Genomic DNA, 16719 nt, shown 5'->3' on the forward strand with positions numbered 1-16719 from the left:
CATGACCTTAAGTGCTTTTTAGCCATTCGAAGTTCATCTGTTGAGAATTCTTTTCTTAATGAGGGTCTCATACCTTAGTGGCACTAACCTCCAGGAGTCACATATTCCTCACAGAATGTCAGAGTAATGGCCTTAGTACTTCTGCAGAATGAAATACTATCCTACCAGTGTTTAATAGTCTTGGTGTTTATCTATGTAAGTTACTTGGAAGAAGAAATATTCAAGGACAGCTTCCTATTTTTATCCCATGCCACCCCAGTGGTGAGTGACAATAAAGATTCTCTAGTAAACCATTGTGAACTTCTCACAACAAGGGCAGGTCACTGAAAGAATGAGACTTATACACAGGAATATAGAATGATATAATTTCTCCCATACCTAGCTAATACACACTGGAATCAGTTCCATCTAGAGTATTGTATCCAACCTTCAACTCTTTAATTGTTACAAAAGGAATGGCAGGCTGCGTGCCTGCCACCCGGTAGCTTTACCCGAAATAATTACACAGAAATTGTATTTATTTTAAACACTGCTTGGCCCATTAGTTTTAGTCTCTTATTGGCTAACTCTTATTTACATATTGATCTAACCCATTTCTAATAATGTGTGTAGCACCATGAGTTGATAGCTTACCAGGAAGGATCTTAACCTGCGTCCATCTTGGAGAGGAGAGCTATATTATCTGCCTCATTGCCTTCTTCCCAGCATTCTGTTCTGTTTACTCCACCCACCTATGTTCTGGCCTATCAGGCCAAGCAGTTTCTTTATTAATTAACCAATGAAAGCGACACATAGCAAGAAGACCCACCTACATCATTTAATGAATGGGAAAGGCATACAACTTTTGCACATCGAACTACTGCTGAAATCATTGTCTATCTGATATAGCAAAAATATTTGAAGTGTCAGACAAGGAATTTAAAACTATCATGAATAATATACTATGGAATGATAAGAAAGAATTCTAGACAAGAGAAACATTGTGAGAATAATTGGAATAGAATGAGTGTGCTCATCCAAAGAATTGACATGGTTGAAGGAAATTTGATATTCAATTATATTAATATTTAAATATATAATTATGTGAAATCAAAGCTCCAGAATAATATAATCATATAAAACATAAAATCAGTAGGGAACATATTTGGAAGAACTTGGGACCAGTATACAGAAGAAGAGAGAAGTTAATGGAGGGAAGAAAATGGTTAAGTGTATGATATACAGGTATAAAATATCATAGTCAAATTCATTTGGTGTGGTGCTGATATGGTCATAATAATAAAAATGCTTGAATCATGTCAAGGAAAAACAAAAGGAAAACAAAAAATAGTGGAATTGTGGAACTGAGAAAATTTCAACATGATGAACAATGAAGATAACAGAGTGGAAAGAAAGGGAGAAAACTATCATTTAAGATAACTTACTCTTCTACAACTAGTCTTTTAATAAAAGGCTAAGGACTTAAAAAAAACCTGAAACAAAGAAAAGGAAAGATGGTACAACCCAAATTCCAGGGATTTAGTAGCAGTCCTGCTAAAGGAGAAGTTGGAACAATAAATGGAAGTATGAACCCAAAGACTTGAATGAGGTTAAGGAAACAATCCTTGGTTGAATTTTAAGGCACTAGGAAAACAAATATAACCTGAACATAAAATTAGCACAGTCAAAAATCAGTAAAGTAGAAACAAATGCCAGAGACTAAAAACAAAAAGGAAAGATTAGTGAAATGAAGAACTATTTTTAAAAAGAAAAATAGGTAAATTCTAAGCTAGATTATAAAAGAAGTTAGAATATTTAAATAAAATAAGTGAAAATTAACATATTACTCCTGAAAGCATACAGTCCATCATATTAGTGATTACTGTAAACCTCTCAATACTAAAAAGATTCATGCTATACAAGGCAGAACAATTTGTAGAAAAATTCAGCTTTAGAAGAATGAATAATGAGTGAATAGCCAAGAACAGACTTTAAAAGTGTCAAGATTCACCCAGTAATGAAACCTCCTTGCTCAAATAAAAGTCCATCACCATGTAGCACCACTGTTCAATAAACCATGTATTAACCAAAGAAGCAAAGCCTCTTTAAATTATTCCATAAAATAGAGTAATAGAGGATCCTGCCAAAAACATTTTACTGGGCAAGGGTTATTTTGATTTCAATTCCAACAAGGAACACCATTGTGGATGATGAAAGAATAAGTAAATAAAATCATCAAACAATGTGATAATTTTATTGATAAAATTTTAAAGAAGCAAAAAAGTTCCCATAAATTGTGTCTAATAGCTCATAAAATGCTCCTAATGCTTATAATCTTGACACTCTGGGGGCTGAATCAAAAGCATCCTGAAGGCAGTCTTGGACTACTCAGCAAATGTAGTGGTATCAAACAGTATCCAATGCTAGTGATACTATGTCAGCAAACAAGATACTTTTCACAATGTCCATGAGGGATTCATCCCACTGATGCAAGTATGGCTTAGCAAATGTAGAATAATGAGCAAGCTACAAAATGAGCAGAAACAAGGAATGAAATAGGAAAAGAATGGATACACTTCAACATTGAACTGAGGATAAAACATAGACAACATATTGTTCCTAAATTCTGGCAACATGAGTTTGCCCACTTTCAGAACTTTTATTCAGCTTTATAGTAAAGATTTTAGAGCAGTTGCATCTAAAAGAAAAAAGAAATGGCTTCTAACTGGAAACTGTGACATTAAACCAAGACTATTTGCTTGCAGATATTGAAAACAGAAAATACCAAAGACTACATACAAAGCATTATAACTAATAATTGAGTTAAACAAATCTGAAAGATAAAATATTAAAATTTTTTTAAAAAGTTGCATTGTGTAGATACTGGTGTATCAATATCAAACTATGTAAAATAAAGCAGAAAAATAATGATTTATAATAGCTACAAATATAAATTATTGAGGCATAGATTGAACATATTAGTAATAAATATCAGCAATTACACCATTCATATATAGTTTGCCTGCCTTATTTCACTCAACATAATTGACAATATCAATGTTTTCCTCAAGGTTGTTGAAAATGAAAGCAATCTATATTTAAACAATGGAATCTTATTCTAGTGTGTATGGTTTGGGGTATTTTCCTTGAATCATTAGAATATGGATATATGAGCAGTCTTCATGTCTGGGTTACTGTGAACATTGCTGCAATAAACATAGGAGTACAAATGCCACTTCTACAGATCACTTTCACTTAACGTGTGTGCCCAGCAGTTATTGAATCATATGGTAGCTATGTCTTTAAATTTTATGAGATGTCTCTACAGTATTGTTTATGTAATGGTAATGGTATACTGATTTAAATTTCTAATAAGATGTTCTTTATCCTCACATCATTGTAAGAACCTAGTTTTTTGATAGTTGAGTTTTACTTTACTAGTTGTGAGTGACCCTGGGCCCTTATTGCTGATAAACATTGAATATGAATGTTTGTTTCTACAGTAAGGTTAAACCACACAGTGAAGGGAAAATCTTAAAAATTCCTTTCTGTGGATGCATCTGGAGCATCACATACTTTACCTTCTAGTGCTTTCTATTTGTTTCTAAATTGTAGCAAAGATTGTTTTTGTATAATAATGGTCATAGGACTATTGCAAAAGGAACAGCGGACTGCGTTACTGCCAGGATCCCAGCAGCGGGCTGTGTCCCACCACCCTGCTCCTGGCTAGCTTACTCCGAAATAATTACACAGAAACTGTATTCTTTTAAACACTGCCTGGCCTGTTATCTCCAGCCTCTTATTGGCTAATTCTCACATCTTGATTAACCCATTTCTAATAATCTGTGTAACACCACGAAGTGGTGGCTTACCTGGAAGATTCTAACCTATGACCATCTTGGGCCAGAGTTTCATGGCGTCTGCCTCATTGCCTTCTTCCCAGCATCCTGTTCTGTCTACTTCACCCACCTATGTTCTGGCCTATCAGGCCAAGAAGTTTCTTTATTAATTAACCAATGAAAGCGACACATAGCAAGAAGACCCACCTACATCACAGGACCGGGCAGATAAGAGCAAGTGATCAGTTTTAGAGGTATTTAGAAAATAATAATAATAAAAAAAACTCCACTTTAAATCATCAATCTGTTATAAAATAGCGTCAAGGAAGATATTACCTGTGCATGTCTTGTCAATCAAATTCATTATATTCAATTGTTTCTGTGAGCAGTAAAAGAGCTTTCAAAATCCCCGTAAGAGTGGCCAAGATAAAAAACACTGATGGCAACTTGTGCTGCAGAGGTAGTGGGATAAAGGAACACTCCTGTATTACTGGTGGGAATGCAAGCTGGTACAGCCCCTTTGGATGGCAGTGTAGCAATTTCTCAGAAAATTAGGAAACAACCTTCTTTAAGACCCAGCAATACCACTTTGGGGTATATATCCAAAGGATACTCAATCGTGTCACAAAAACATGTGCTCAACTATGCTCATAATAACACTGTTTGTCATAGCCAGAACCTGGAAACAACATAGATGCCCCTCGATCGAAGAATGGATAAGGAAAATGTGATACATTTACACAATGGAGTGCTACACAGCAGAAAAAAATAACAACAGCTTGAATTTTTCAGGCAAATGGATGGAGCTAGAAAACATAATTTTGAGTAAGGTAACCCAGACACAGAAAGACAATTATAAAATGTACTCATTCATAAGTGTTTTTTAAACATAAAACAAAGAAAATCAGCCCACAAATCACAATCCCAGAGAACCTAGACAATAATGAGGATCCTAAGAGTGACATACATAGATCTAATCTACATGGGAAGTAGAAAAAGACAAGATCTCCTGGATAAATTGGGAGCATGGGGACCTTGGGATAGAGTTTAAGGGGAGAGGAGATGCATGGAGGGGAGCAGAAAAAAAATGTGGAGCTCAATACAAACCAATTAAAAAAATTCCCTCAAGTTTTAGCATTCTGGAATATGGCTAAAGAAATCAACACTCCTATAAATATTGTAAATGACTTTGAATATAAAACATGTAATTATTAAAACTAAAATTCATTCTAAACAGAGAGATAAATAAGCCTAAAAGTGGGTATCTATATGTATACATAAAATGCATTTATACATTAGCATTACATAAAATTACATTGTAATATTTTATCTTTAAGAATATATTAGCCCTGTAAAATTTCAGTTTAACAGATTAACCTCACAACTATATTTTAACCTGTGTAAATTTCAAGAAATACATTGATATAAATATAGTATGAGTAATTTAGAGCACAATACTACAAAACAGAAATATATTTTTTGCAATTTATTTATCTTGTCTTCCATGCATTTATTTCGAGTTATTTTGATAACATCAATTATAAGCAGTTAGAGATGTCATAGGTGCATTCATAGAGTAAGCGAATATTTTCAATGTACATAGAACCCTTCCAATCGGGTCATTATGAGTTATCAACATTGTTCTTACATTTATCTTTGATTAAAAATTTCTGACTTATTTTTGTTTTGTTTTATTTTTTGATTATTTGTTTTTTCACATATTTACTTTTTTCTAAGGAAAGCAAGACAGGATGGATATGGATTGGACAGGTAGGAAGTGGGGAATATCTAAGAAAACATTGGAGTACATGATTAGAATGTAGTGAATGAAAGAAATTCAATAAAAGTTTGAAGTTTTGGAAAGGGGAATAATGCTTTCATGTATGTGTTTTAATTTGACTAAATAGTAAAACTAAAGCTTTCCACAAGCACTCCTGTGCAATGATAGAGCGATTTATATGGTAGGATGGCCAATGACAATGCTTTGGATTAAGAATTTTGCTCAATATGGTCAAAGAGATAATTCAGTGGTTGAAAAAGAACTTGTGTCCTATATCTGAAGATTGAAGTTCACACTCTCAGAACCCAAATAAAAGCTGGACAGGCATGGTAACCAACAAATGATTATTCTGCCTCTGATGTGGAGACAAGACAAGATCTCAAAAGCAAGTTTGACAAACACAGCAGTCAAATCTGTGGGCTAAGTCTTCATTGAGAGAGCTTGCCTCTGTAATTAAAGTTTAGAGTGATAAGAAAGATATCAGTTGCCAAACTCTGTCCTCCACATTTATGCTATATGTGCTGGTACATGCATTTGAACACGCTTATGTACATGTGTGGAGAACAAATACATATAAATAGCTAATTTTTTTTAAAAAATGCATGAGAAGCTCAAGGAAGTAGCTCCCCTGAACAGTTATTTCATGTTACTGTTATTAATAAACAACTTAAGCAATTTTAATACAATTTATATTATTTTAAAGTTATAATATTTGAATATAAGAAAAACTAATAAATTCAACAATTCCAATCTTTCTTCACAAACATTATATATCCTAATGGGATATTACTATATCCTAATGGGATATAATTTAGAGGGCTAGCGAAATGTCAGAGGCTTATAAAAATGACAATGTGTTAACAGAAGTTTCTTGCCTGGCCCTCAGCTGTTTAGTCCCAAAGAAACACACAGAAGCCTACAACAATTATACACTGGTTGGCCTATTAGCTTAGGCTAATATTAATTATTATTTCTTATTAATGTAATTATTCCATATTAATATTATATATTAATTATTTCTTATTAATTGACTCTTACATCTTACATTAACCCATAATTCCTGTCTGTGTTAGCCACGTGGCTTGGTTCTTCTTATCAGTGAGGCATTCTCATCTTTCTTCCTCTGTGTCTGGGTGGCAACTGCAGACTGAGCCTTTCCTCTCCCAGTATTCTTCTATTCTAGTCTCCCTGCCTATACTTCCTGCTTGAGTATTGGCCAATCAGCTTTTATTAAACTTAAAAGTGACAAATTTTTCCAGGGTACAAAACCACTATCCCACAGTAAGCACAGTTTTTAAAGTACATCCAGCTTATATTGTCCTTGCCTTAGAAAAACTTATGCTAAATATTCCTAGGTGATACACTCTCCTTCAAACAGACTCAATACCTATGATCTCACTATAACTCTTTCTCTTTCTCTCTCTGTCTTTCTCTCTCTGTCTTTCTCTCTCTCTCTCTCTCTCTCTCTCTCTCTCTCTCTCTCATCTACACACACACACACATATTATATATGTGAAAATTATTTCTCTGTGTGAAATAGCTTCTCTATTTTTGCCCTAAGCTACCAAGTGAATGCATTAAGACCTTGATGTCAACCTGAACTTCATGTGTATAGGCATGGTGATTAATACTTCTCTTCCTGATTCATATATAGATCACTTACACTCAAAATGTTACCTTGTTTGGGTGCCAGGGATGATGATGGAGAAAGAACAGCAGTTATGAGGAAGATCAGCAAGCAAATTTATATTTAATGTTAGTTTACAGTTATCTGCCCCATTGAATTTGGATGAGGTTTAACTGACTAGACCCTTGTTAATGAGATGTACTCATTTCAAGTCTTCAGGGTCATCATCTTCACTATCTCAAGGTGGAAAAATTTGCTTACTGTGTCAGCTATGTAGTGAGTTACAGATTAATGAATTTGGTATTTTTTATCCAACAAACTGTGTTGGCTTTGTGTTCTAGATAGTGCCTTGTTATTACTAACAGGAATTCAGGTTTTCTATAAAGATGGAAATGAATTACCATAGTTGGGAGAGCTTTAAAAGTTTGCATATTTGAAGTAACAGTTTGGAATTTTCTTTGATAATTTTATAGTTTTACTTTTGAAATGAAAATATCTGTAAGTCTCTAATCTGTTGATGACACAAGGCATGATTAAAAACCAGAAAATATTTTATCAAACTAAAAATAATAATTTTCTTACTCATCACATTCACTCTATGTCTAACTGAATCTTTTTGCAGAGAAAACCTCTTTGAAACAACTTACTGAAGTATGGACTCCTTCCTGTACAGAGTATGCTTTACAGAGTGACCTGCGAGGTGACCACACCATTTCCATACAATGGGTTGCTAGAAATTATGGCAAATCAGACAGTTCAAAATGTATATAAAGAAAACCGTGATCTAATTACTCCTATCTTCACATCTGACAGGGAAAAATTGTTAAGATTTCTATTTTTCTAAACTCATGGACAGAGTTCCAAGCACAATAACCCATGCTCTTCTTTTAAATCCTCCACTCAACTCGCTCTTTTACACTTGACTTTTAGAAATCATGCTACTCTATGAAACCACACGACATAATCACTGATGCACTTCAGCATATCCTTATCTGACATATCTTCTACACAGCACAGAGAATAACTACCTTAACAACCTAATGGTTTTGAATGATTATAATATATCCTGTACTTCAATGAAACAAATTTAGCATTATGGTAGAGGTGGATTGAAAACTGAGGACATAAATACATAAGTAAGTGGGACATTGTATATTAGTCTTTTGATTCTCTAGTAAACACTAAACTATTTGAAAATAATTAAGTCTTTAGGGGAAAATTTCTTTGTTCAGGATCACCACACCCACTGGGCATGCCCTAGTTTCAGAGCATGCTTATCTTTTATAATTCACAATTCACATTTGACTTTGATCTTTCCGAACTCTACTTTCTCTGCTGATAAGTTATATTTTAAAATCATCTAATATTTTATTAACTTTATAGCTAAAGGGGTTTTAGAGTATAAAAACATGCTTGTTTCTAAATAATGGAATTTCTAAGTATTTTAGTTATAGATCATTATTTTAGACCTTGGAAAGTTGCTTTTCTTCTCAGAAGAATGACGATTAATTTTAGTACTGGTATTAGTAGAAGGAGATATACCTAGTATAGATGATATCTGTTCAGCTGTTGCTATGAAACATCTTTCCAGTTTCTGTTTCACACAGCTTTATATTGTTCATTATGAATATTATGACATTATTAGCAACATGGCTTATTCTATTTCTTCCTTTGCTATGTTTGGAATTCCAGGCTCTGTGTATGTTAGACAAGACTTCTCCCCATTAGCTACATTCCCATTTCAAACTGAATGCTTTTCCACAAACAAATCAAAACACAATTTTATTGCTTTAAATTATGTGTGAAATAATGAAGCCATCCAATAAGGCAACATGGGGAACAGAGAAAGTAAAGTTTAAATATACCCAAAACTGTGAGGTGGATATAGCTGATATCGTGTGTTAAGAGCAATGAAAATGAAGGAATGCCAGCAATTTGTAATAACTTACTGTGTTTCTGTTTCAGAGACTAATTTATACTTATATACACCAAAGAATGTGAGTAAAAGAGATGCCTGAAATGATGGGAAAGAGGGAAATTAGCATCTAGGGAAGGCTTGGTTTCTGAGGACCAGTTATATTATTGACCAAGAGCCTTTTCTTTTCAAATCATCTCTGCAAAAAATGAGGAAAGAAAAAGGGGGTTGCACAAAATAAAAGTTTCCTTGGCTTCAAACACTTTATTTTTCTTTTGGTATAAATGCCTTTAACAATTTATTCAATAAGACAACAATATTATTTACAATAAGTGGATGAATTATGTTTCCAACACATGATAAAAATCATCTTTTTTTATTAAAAATGCCAGGTATGAGAACTGCTGTATAAATTAACAGGGCTGTCAGGTATTGTGGAAGTAATACACAATTTAACTTGAGTTGGGAACCATTCAGTTCATTAACTCAAACTATGCAATTGGATAAAAACCACCTAAATGCTGAGAGAAACTGGAAATCACTCATGCATCTGAAAATAGCAGTAGAAAAAGTATTAAAATCTTTAAAAAGTCTAGTTAGCATCATATGAACATTAATTCTTTACACTTGAAAAATGAACCAAGGAATGGAGAATGTACTGTTATTATATTCTCAACTTTTGGGAAACACTAAAAGATAAAAACTAAAAAAATACTCATGCCTGAAATACTTTGTCATATATTTATATATCTATAATTCTTAAAGATATAAATATAAATTATGGCTTAATATAAAATTATGATGCAGGTATTCTTTTTTGGTATTATTCTTAAACCGATCAGTGTGACTAATAAAGCTAATTAATGATCAATCAAATAAGCTTCCTTTATGTTTGGGTTTTTATTGTAGCTTTATTGTTTTTTTAATTATTTGTTTATAATTTTGTCATACAATATATTTTAATAGTAACTTTTCTCTTTCCTCAGGTATACACAGGTCCTTCTCGTCTACATACTAACCAAATTTCATGCTTTTTCTATTTAAGTATCAAAAGAAACATGAAAATCAGTAATAACAACAATAAAAAACCCACAACGAAAATCAAAACAAATAAGCTAAAAATAAAATTAAGAAGACAAAAAAAATACTCCCAACTCAAAAGCAAAGCAATGTACACAATAAAATGTGCTGTCCATTTTATCTTGACCATCTATTCGTGGACTTGATTTCTGCCATTGAATGTGATTGATTTACCAGTGACATTCTATTGGAGGAAATACATGTTTCATTTCTCAGCAGCTATCATAGAGAAGAGCATGAATCAACCCATGCCAGAGAAGCATCTTCCTTTAGTAGATGATATTGTAGATGATGATGAAAAAGGAATGAGGGACAATGAAGGACTCAGCTATAATTGGGCAATAACACCAATGTAAGAGTTCAGAGTAGTTAAAAAGTAAAGTAAAACCAGCTGGAATGATTAAGATAAAAAAGCCTAATAATAGTTTATGCTGGAGAGGATGTGGAATTGCTGCAGCCAGTGCAGCCTGGTTGGCCAAGACTGGCGGGGGGTGCTGGGATTGAGACACGGCGGCTTCATTTCAGGTGGAAGAACAGCAACCTTTATTTTGCCCAGCAACCTTTTATACCTCTACTCCTTTTGTGGAGACCCACTGGCCAGAAGAATTGACACATCCTTGTCAATTACAGACCACAAAGAAGTTCCGCTATCATTCTGGGGGAGTGAGGGCAGCTGGATCACAACATGGCACTCTTCCATTGCTGGTGGGAATTCAAACTTTTGCAACCACTCTGAAAATCAGTATGGCAGTTTGTCAGAAATTTGGGAATCAACCTTTCTCAGGACTCAGCAACTACACTCTTAGCCTTATACCCAAAAGATGCTCCATCATACTACAAGGACATTTGTTCAACATTGTTTGTAACAGTCTGAACCTGAAAATAGCCTAGATGTTCCTCAATGAAAGAATTAATATAGAAAATGTGACATATTCATGCATTAGAGTACTTCTTAGTGGGAAAAAAATGACATCTTGAAATTTTCATGCAAATGGATGGAACTAAAAAATAACCATCCTGAGTGAGATAACTCAGACCCAGAAAGATAAAAATGGTATGTTCTCACTCATATGCGGATACTAGCTGTAAAACAAAGACTATTGAGCCTATAGTTCAAGATCCTAGAGAAGCTAAGAAACAAGGTGAACACTAAGAAAAACAAAGCTCCACCTGGAAACAGGCAATAGAAAAGATCTCTTGAGAAAACTGGGAGCATGGGGGTTAGGGAAGAATGAACAGAAGAATGGGAAGAGGAGGGAAGAAAGGGAGGGGTGAAGAGAACTCGAGGAAATGGGATAGTCAAGATGGAGGAAGGACAGAACAAGGAAAGAGATTTTGATTGAGGGAGCTGTTTGGGGACTAGCAAGAAACCTGGGACTAGAGAAATTTCCAGGAATTCACAAGGTTGACCCCAGATAAGAACCTAACCAATAGAGGAAAGGGTGCCTGAACTGTCTTTGTCCTGTAATCAGACTAATGAATATCTTAAATATCACAATAGAGCCTTCATCCAGCAACTGAGAGAAAAATAATGGAGCAATGGCCTGAGCTCTCAAAGTCTAAATGAAGAGTGGGAGGAATGAGAATATGAGCAAACAAGTAAAGACCATGATGGAGATACCCACTGAAATGGTTTAGCTGAGCTAATGGGAGCTCACTAACTCCAGCCAGACTGGGAAGGGATCAGCATAGGTCCAAACTAGTACCTCTGAATGACAGTTGTATGGCTAGGACAGATTACACGCCACTGCCAGTTGGTATGAGAAGTCCTTCGACATATGTGTTGCTTTTTTTGGTTAATGAATAAAGAACCTGTTTTGGCCAGTGGCTTAGCAGAATAGAGATAGGCAGGGAAAACTAAACTGAATGCTGGAAGAAAGAAGTCAGACTCAGAGAGAAGTCATCTTGCACTGTCATAGACAGATGCTGAAACTTTACCCGGAAAGTCATAGCCTCGTAGCGATACACAGATTAATGGAGATGGGTTAATTTAAAATATAAATTAGCCAGAAATACACTTAAGTGATTGACCAAGCAGTGATTTGAGTAACAGTTTCTGTGTGATTACTTTGGGAGTCTGAGCTGCTGGGAAAAAAAAACAAGCAGCCTCCAGTAAACAAGCAGACAGTGGCACCAGGACTTTTCTCTCCTGCTTGTACTGGCTTTTCAGGAACCTATTGTCTTTGGATGAATATGTTGCTCTGCTTAGATATAGTAGGGAGGGCCTCTGACCTTTCCCAAAACAATGTGCCCTATCCTCTTCGAAGAATGGATGGGTGGTGGGGAGAGGGGGGTAGGTGGGAGGAATAGAAGAAGGGGAGAGAGTGGAAACTGCGATTGGTATGTAAAATGAAAAAAGACAGTTTTTTTCTTTTTTAAAGAAATAAAGTAAATTAAATTAAAAAGTGAAAGAAATCACCATTATCAAGAAAAGAGCATTCTAAATATCACTTCATAAATTGCTGGTTATAACTACCAAATAAGATTGCATAACTGAAAGTGAGAATCAAGTTAAATTTGACAAAATAAATTGTTTCTAGATATTCACTGAACAAAAATCAAATATATAAAGTCAATTTAATGTGTTTCTTAACTATTTTTGCCTGTGCATCATCATGGGCCTTTGTGGCAGCCCAGGTTCTAAAGACACAACTTTAAATTATATTGCACATACTATCTTGCCACCACATCACAGTAAACCTTGTCTAAAACACTGAACACATAATCATCACTATTGTATGTTATGCACAGGGATTTTATTGTGTAGGAAATAAAATTTCACTTTTATAAATACATAGTTTATTTACAGAAAATATGGGTTTTTCACAGTTTTCTATTTTCAGTCTTTATCTGTATCAAAATATTATAATTTTGGACTTAAGCTTACTGAAATATATGGTACTAAAATATAAACAACAAAGAAATTTTTGCTTTGAACTGGAACAGAGTTTTTCTCTGGTACATCCCTTAACATACTTCTCCTATTTTGTATTATGTACTTAAGAAAAATGGCATACTAGAACTGTCAGTTATAAATGGAAAGTATCAATACTCTGTAAAGCATTGAAGATGTTTTATTTATACGTATACCAACTCTTCAGACAACTGTGAAATATTTAAATTGTAAGCAAGTATATCCATTTCATAAGTATGCTGTAGTTTGAACATTTAATAAAAAATGAAATTGTATTTCTATGAATACTCTTTGTACATAATATTTAATGATTCTCTGTAAGTCATATTAGATTTGTATACCTAATTTATAGGCCTATGTACAAGGAGTTGATATTTCTGCAGTGAGAAGTTATGAGTGGAAAAGCTCTAAGAACACTGATTCCAGAAAAATCTCATGAAGGGTTTTGCTGATTGGGAAATTAGGGAGCCACATGTTTAGAAATTGTGGCCTTAACTTAATGAGCTTAGTAACTTTGTTAACTTTGTAACGTGCTTAAGTCCTTTGTCCTCGCATTTGGCTAAGAGATGATCAAATGGAAATTTTAGCCTGACTCAAAAGATGCTTGTAAATTATATTCTAGCTTTTTACCACGCATATTAGATAATCTCCTCTAAAATTGTAAACATAATTTCTATGTCTATTATTGCATAATATAGTCACATGAGCATAACTGGGGGGTTTACACAGAATACATGAAGGTGCTTTATATAAAGGATTTAGACTATGATTTTCTTCTGTAGTGTTTAAAAACAAACACTTTATAGTTACTAAGCAATAGTGTATTAGTTTTTGCAAGATGCTTAAAACATAGATGTTTTCCCTATAACATTTCTACTTAACAGAATTATATAATATACTTTAAGTTTTAAGCATCTATAGTTCTTGTTCTATATTTAAGAAATATATTTTGAAGACAGTGTATGAAATGGGTATTACTTAATCTTGAAAGACTTTAACCCCCACAGAACATAGAAATGACTACATGTTATTTATTACATGCAACTCAATAAGATATCAAGGAACAGATACATTATTTTTGCAGTAAAAAAAATCAGAATATGACTTTATACCACGTCATAAGCACATTCCTTTCTAAAAGTTTGTCCTGAATAATAGACTACAAGAGTACCATTTCTGTATGTTGACATTTTCCATCTATACTGTCTGCTCGCATGCTTTGTTATTCTTTCTCTTACTTATTTCTATCTTATTTATGGTGTGTTTGTTTAGATTTTTAAATGATTCAGTTCTGAACTGTGTCTGTTCTCTATCTACCAAAGTTTCTCTTTAATATATTATGTTCTTTGATGTCCTGTAGCATAGAATGATTTAAGACCATAAGCAATAGAAACTTGCTGTAATGCCAGACTTTTGAAGGGAAGACTGATACTGTTCTTATGAAAGGTACTTTTCTCTAAAATCAAATCTGTACATCAAATAAGATGACCTTGAGAGGCAGTGATAGTCATCAGGAAATTCCCCAGAAAATTGCAAGAGATCAGTTTGTTGCAGCTGTTAGTACATTTGAATGGTTGTTAAATTGAATCCTCAGTACATGGTTCTGGTAGGTAAACTTTGAAGTCTCTAATATCCCCAAGAGTCTATCATATTATGTTTTCAAGACATAAATTTAATGATGTTATTCATATAATACTTTATTTAATGCAAAGTTTACCATTATTCACAATTGTGCTGTTATTGATTTTTTATAAATATTTGCAAAATATAAAAAAATATTTGCTAGAGTATATTTCATTTTAGATTAAATATTATTACAAAATGCAAGTTCTTTAATTTCAATATATTAGATAAACATATTCATCATACCTAAATATTCCATTGTAAATTAAATCTGTTATAATGTTAACTATGCTATAGGCAATTACATCACATCTTGATCTCATAAGCTAAAATTATAACAATTTGTATTGAATAATTATTCTCTTTTATCAACGAGCAAATGGAAAAAGAAGTTTTCCATATATCCTGTGTTAGAGACAGTTAAGATCTGAAACAAACCATAGTAAATTTGACATTTCAAAATATAGTTCACAGAAAATCCTAATAATTGCACTGAAATAGAAATTGTATTAGTTAAGAGAAAGGGATCAGCTTCCAAGGGTGGTTTTCAAATGGCAGATTTATAAAACTGCTACAAAAATTTATCTACTTTTATATATTTTTGCTTACGTCAACTTAGATACATCATTAAAAATAGTTTAAGAACTCAAATATAAGAGCCATATGCATATATACCCACTGGGTTGGGATAATGTCCTGTGTTCATACAGTTATGGACAATCACTATTCACACTTGAATACTTTATAATCCAAGTGACTGAAGCAGAACTTCTATTGCACGACCAGTTGTATCCAATTATTTTTTCTGCCTCAACAACCTTTACACACATCTTCAAAAGAGTATAGTTCATTTTTATAATTGGTGAACCTGAAATTAAAAATCCATGCTATTCAGAAGACAGAGGCAGGTGGATGCTTCTAATTTAAAGACTTTACTATTTTGTGCGTGTGGAGGGCTCCAAATCAGCTATGTTCATGCAGAGCGACACTCTCTTAGAATTCCTTCCAAACAAAAACAATACTACCAAGATATAAACTATAGGAGTTAGAGTGAGGGGCTAGTGAAGTTTAAATGACTTGCTAATGGAATCAAATTGACCTCTCCAAGAAGGAGCCTCCCATTTGTGGATCACTGAAAAGTTTGTGCAGGCACCTGTAAAGTACTTAGATTTTGTGTCTGCTTTTACAATGCTTGTGATAGTTTTCAAAATCTGTGCTTTGTGCTTATAAAACCTGAAAGAAATAACCCTTTACTTGAACTTCACTGAAATCTCCACACATGCCTAAATCCTTATTTTATACTAATCCACTAGTGACAATTGCCTGTTCTATTGATTGTCTATTTTCTAAATGGAATAAGAATCCCAACAGCAAGATTCCATGTTTGACTTTCTGCACATGGCATAATATCCCATGTTTAGCAGAAGCTCCACTGCAAAGACAGAATTTCATATTCTTTTTATGTTTGTAAAAAATTAGGCTCTCATTTTAATTTTTAGGCTACATCATTTAAAAATACTAATCACAGCTAAAAATAGAACTCACATTAAAATGAACTTTAATAGTAATTTCTTTTTAGTAAGACATTTTTATTTTGAGATAATGGGTTCCATTGTGCTTATGAATATAACATACTTTGATCATATCCACCCTTATTGCACTGACTTGCACTATTCTTCCCTCACCTGGGTCCTTTTCCTCTATGATAATTGCCCCTAAGATTTCCTATCTCCTTTCAAGATTTAACAAAAGAGAGAAAGCATGTATTATTGTATTTCAACATTATATCATTTTCTTCATTTTGTCATTTCCAGTTCTATATGATTTCCAGAAAATCGGAAATTCTTGTCTTCTTGTGGCTGCATCATATTTGATTTTTGTAACTGTACAAATATTTTAGCTGCTTTATTTTTTGATAGACACCACATCTGTTTCCCTATCTTGGGTACTGTGAGTTAGTAC

Source organism: Myodes glareolus, chromosome 18 (assembly GCF_982192425.1).
Source record: "Myodes glareolus chromosome 18, mMyoGla1.1, whole genome shotgun sequence".
Lineage (NCBI taxonomy): Eukaryota > Metazoa > Chordata > Mammalia > Rodentia > Cricetidae > Myodes > Myodes glareolus.